This window comes from Chrysochloris asiatica, unplaced genomic scaffold, assembly GCF_000296735.1.
Source record: "Chrysochloris asiatica unplaced genomic scaffold, ChrAsi1.0 scaffold00034, whole genome shotgun sequence".
NCBI lineage: Eukaryota > Metazoa > Chordata > Mammalia > Afrosoricida > Chrysochloridae > Chrysochloris > Chrysochloris asiatica.
Genome location: NW_006408552.1, coordinates 22,702,015 through 22,707,252, shown reverse-complemented (window position 1 = coordinate 22,707,252; position 5,238 = coordinate 22,702,015). Strand labels below are relative to the sequence as shown.

The following is a 5,238-nucleotide window of genomic DNA, read 5'->3' as shown; positions in this document are numbered from 1 at the left end:
CATCTTTCTCCCGCGGAGCGGCTGGTAGTTTCGAACCGCTGACCTTAAGGTTCGCAGCCCGATTCGTAACCACTATGCTACCAGAGCTCCTTTAGTCAGTCTATAAGTGCCCAAAGGACACATTCTGCCAGCCTCCTGTCCATAGGCATTCAACTTTATTTGGTCCATGGACCGGGAAGCCCTCAACTGGTCTGCTTCTCCATGTCATCATCTTTGTTGTTGCTGCTTTTCCTGGTAGGACTCTAACACTCTGCTTATAACTCTTCTTTCTTGATGGTCCTGGAATCATCTGTTTCTACTTCTGAGAAGACTTCTTCTAAACCTAGCCGGATGGCAAAACTAACCAACCCAGTACTAGAGTCCTGTCCACCCTATTTGCATGGATCCATTCAGTCATTTGGTGCGAGCTAAGAAGATTTTGAATAGCAAAGCCATATCAAGTAAAGTCATGGTACCACAGGGAGAAAAATAATTTTAACAAGTAGAAGATGAGTTGTAATGTTTTGCATTCAAAGCCTTCTACTAAAGCCCAGGAGCACACATTACTAATGGTCAAATTTAAGCAGCATTTCCTTTAACTAGACAAGACTATACCCATTTCTGCTTCCATCCCATGTTTTGGATCTACTTAAAAAGCAACAGCAGCTTTGTTGAAGTATAAATGGCATGTAATAAATTACATATATTTAAAGTGTATAATTTGATACGTTTTGACATGTATACATCCATTAAAATATCATCACTATCAAGATAATGAACATATTCATTACCCTCCCACAGTTTCCTTACTCCCTTTATAATCCTTCTTTCCTACCCTGTTCCACAGTTTCTCATACCCATGCTCAGCCTTTGTCATTATATACAAGGGTAAGTAAAAGAGTATTGATATAAAATTATAGAAACTTTTATTAAAGAAACTATATACATATGTAAAACTGTAAGCCTATGGCTTCTCAATATATCTTCCATCTGTGTCTGTACACTTCTTAAGGTATCCATCTAGGTCTCTACACTTCTTAAGGCAGTATTTCCATTTCTCTAACTCTTCCCCAAAGAGTCAGCACTCTTTAATTTACTTCATGTTAAAATGGCAGTTTTGGCATCTTTGGGTTCTCAAATATTATTCCCTTTAAATATTCTTTGAGTGTTGGGAACTAAAAGAAGTCTGAAGGGTCAAGATCAGGACTGTAGGGTGGATGGGGTAAGGTTTTCCAACATAGAACAGTCCTTCCTACCCTCTTAATTCCTTGTCACAGCATTCCTGGACTTTTTCTCGTCCATGCACTTTTTCACTTTAATTGGCCTAGCAGATTCCTTTGGAAGACACTGTTTGGATTGGACCTTTCTCTCTGAAGGCACCCTAATGAAACTAACACAAGTGTATCACTGAGAGAACTAGTCTGAAGCTATCCACAGATCACAGAGACATGTTTAAACACATTTTGCTTGGAATAAACACTGCAAATATGAACTTGAACCCTAGTAACAATACTTTTTGACTTACCTTTGTATTCTACACTTGGTTATATATTGGTATTCATTTGTATTGGTATTCATTTGAATTGAATGTGTTCTGATAGCATAGTGATTACGAATCGGGCTGCGAACCTCAAGGTCAGCAGTTGGAAACTACCAGCTGCTCTGCAGAAGAAAGATGAGGTTTCTGCTCCTGTAAAGATTTACAGCCTTGGAAACCCTGTTCAGGGTCGCTATGGGTCGGAACCAACTCGATGGCACTTAACAACAACAACAACTAATAAAATAATGTAATGTGTTGTATATGGAGCCTTTTCCTCTAAATAATGACTTTTAAGACTCATCCATATTGTATCATGGAGTCCTGGTGTGGCACTGTAGGATAAGCACTTGACTGCTAACATTGAGGTTGGTGGTTCAAACCCACTAGCTCCTCATTGGAAGCCCTGTATAGGGTCATTATGAGTTAGAACCAACTTGATGGCACTTAACAACAACAACATCATGTTGTATTGTGGATCAGTAGTTTGTTCCTTTTTATTCTGTTATGTCGATGCACCATAGTTTGCCCATTCATCTAATAATGGCCATTTGGATTGTTTCCAGTTTGGGGCTATTTCAGATAAATTTGCTGTGACATTTACATACAAGTCCTTGTGTAGATAAATGCTTTTATATTTCTTGAGTAAATACCTAGGAGTGGAATGGGCAGAATCATAAGGTAGATTTAGGTTTAACTTAAAACAAATTATTAAAGAATATCTACTTTTAATTTCCCTATATGATATGAAGGCAACTTGTTCCTTTTAGGAGATCATTCAGTTGTTGTTGTTGTTGTTGTTGTTATTTTTAGCAAATAACTAACTCATTTAGCATCCGTTATAGTACATTCAGGGAGACTTAAAAAAATACAACATTTAGTTAGAAAAGCCATTATATTTTAAAACATTTATATGAGAATAAGCTGATGAAGCAGTAATTCAAATATGACATCTGTACAACAGCCTACAAAAGAGCTAGAAGGGAGTTGAGCATTATACTGCACAGACCTAGTCTACACTTGGTTATATACAATCACATATATTTATGAGAATGGCCTAGTTACCAAAGGAAAAATACCTGTTAAGAAGCCTAACATGTTGAAAACACTGGAAATATTACAAGTTAGTGAACTGAACTCATTTCTAAACAATGCGCTCATTTTGTCAAAGGTGTAAGGTATTTATATCTCCCTTGAATATAAACTGTGGGCAAAAATGGACATGTGATTTCAAGGCACAGCTTGGTAAAAACCGTAGTAGGCAAATGACAAAGTTAATTTTGTCCAAAGGTTATAATGCTCACATTATATTATTCCAAAAACAAGTGTCACTGTCTTTCAGCCTTTACTTTGTTTTCAGCAACTGCTGAAGACTAAAGAATATACCCAGGCTCTGCAGTTTTATTTGTTAGAAACATGTCTCATTTTTTTCCATGTGTTTTTAAATAATGAAAAATTACCCTTCACACTAGAACTAATCAGTAACAACCAAATATATTTAAATATTATAAACACTGTTTACAGTCTTCCCCCAAACAAACATAACATTATTTTTCTCTCTGAACAAGGTACTCCTGTTTATGTGCAACAGAAGTCATTCTGCATTGCTCAGGTTGTAAGTCCACTCTCCTACAAATGATACTGTGAAGAAATTTAGCTTTACTAACAGTTCTCAACTACGTCCTAGGTGAAAACGAAAAGCAAAAACCAAAAAGTACTCAAATGCTTTTAAACTCAAGTGTACATCTGGAAATAACTCAAAGGTATCATGGCAATCTTAGAGCAAAGCCAGTAGAAAATTATGCTTAAAGAAGGGGGTGTAGGGGATGCTGTCAGCCCAGCCATGTGTAAGTTTCCTGAAAATTTTGATCTTATCATGTGAAGGAGAAGGTATGGGTCATTTGCCAGTTGGTGCACATCAAATTGATCTTTTTTCCAGTAGACCAAGCAGCATCTTATAAAGACCTTGGATTCACTTGCAACTGATTTTACAGGAAACTGGACTTCTTTGGCTTTTAATATTTTGTTTTCTTGAAGGATGTCTCATTGAGATTGATTGTGACCAAATGATTTCCTACCATTGTTGTTGTTAAGTGAACCTGTGTAGGGTTTCCAAGGGGCAGCTAGTGAGTTTGAACCACCGACCTTGTGGTACAAACCAACCTTTTGGTCTGGTGCTTATCCTACAGTGCCACACCAGACACTGAAAAAAGTTGACTCCAACTGATTACACATCAACTTTGTTGTAAATCTCTGGTGGCTCTTTCCCAACTACAAAACACTTAGGAGGTAAAACAGTAAGCGCCTAGTCCATGGGAAGTTAGATCCATTCAATGCAAATCAGTGATTTTAATTTCTCCACATGTTGTTCCATCTACCACAAAGATGTTCATACTGCATAAGGAGGTTGATGTCATTGAGCTATTTTAGTGCATTTATAATCTACATTACAATAGACCTAGTTTCTTTCTCTGACATTCATTTATGTTATTTCAGATAGAATCCAAGTCATTGCCTTCCCAGTATTCTAACACTGTACAAAACATATCTGTGTCCAAAGTGAAACAATCATAGATTTAATTATTCTGTATGATCTTGTTCTTTGAGTGATTTATACTTTCTGCAGGCATATTTGTAGTGGTTTTCTTCCTCCTCATCTCTCCAGCTGTTATTAAGTTGATGAATCTTCACAACAGCATGTCTTTGTTCATAAAGGTCAAAAACCACATACACTTTACTAAGCCACTTTTACCAAGCAAATGCATTAACAAATATCTTTCAATTAAGAGTGGATGCTCTTCAATTGTTGTTTATTTAAGTTCTCCAAACTTGAAGATTTCTCTCTCCAAACATTCAAGTTCTGCCTGAATTTCTGCTTCTTCCTTTTTGAGATGTCCTAGTCGAAGTCACTGTACCAAAAAGAAATGGTCAATGTTCATCCATTTCAAGAGTTAGCATATGATCAAGAGTCAATGGTACTGAAGGAAGAAGTCCAAAGTGTATGGAAGGTTTTGGCAAATAACAAAGTTCCATGAATTTATGGAATATAAATTGAAAAATTTCAAGAAACTGATGTAGCATTAGAGGGACTCACTCATCTATGCCAAGAAATTTGGAAGAGTTTGAGTCAACTTTTTTCAGTCAAAAAGTTCAGTCAACTGTTTTCAGTGTCTGGGGTGGCACTGTAGGATAAGCACCAGACTGAAAGGTTGGTTTGTACCGCAAGGTCAGTGATTCAAACTTCCTGACCAACTGATTGGAAGAGATTTGTATCTGTGCTCATTCCAAAGAGGTGACCCAGCAGAATGCAGAAATCATCACGCAATATCATTAATAATGCATGCAAGTAAAATTTTGCTAAAGAGAATTAAAAATGGCTGCAACAGTACATTGACAGGGAACTGCCAGAGGTTCAAGCCAGATTCAAACAGGAACATGGAATGATGGATCATATTGCTGATGTTGATGGATCTTGGCTGAAGGCAGAGAATATGAGGAAGATGTTTACCTGTGCTTTATTGACTATGCAAAGATTTTTGACTGTGTGGATCCATGACAAGCTGTGGACACCATTGTGGAGAAGGAGTATTCCAGAACACTTAATTGTGCTCATGAGGAACCTATACATTGCCCAAGAGACAGTCATTTGAATAGAACAAGGCGGCACTGAATGGTTTAAAATCAGAAAGATGTGCACCAGGGTTGTATTCTTTCACCATACT

The 5,238-nt window shown here is 37.2% G+C and overlaps 1 pseudogene; it reads right to left on the bottom strand.

Annotated features, from left to right (window-relative positions):
- Nucleotides 1-3,250: 3,250 nt before the first annotated feature.
- LOC102841686 lies at nt 3,251-4,422 on the bottom strand (annotated as a pseudogene).
- Nucleotides 4,423-5,238: the final 816 nt, after the last annotated feature.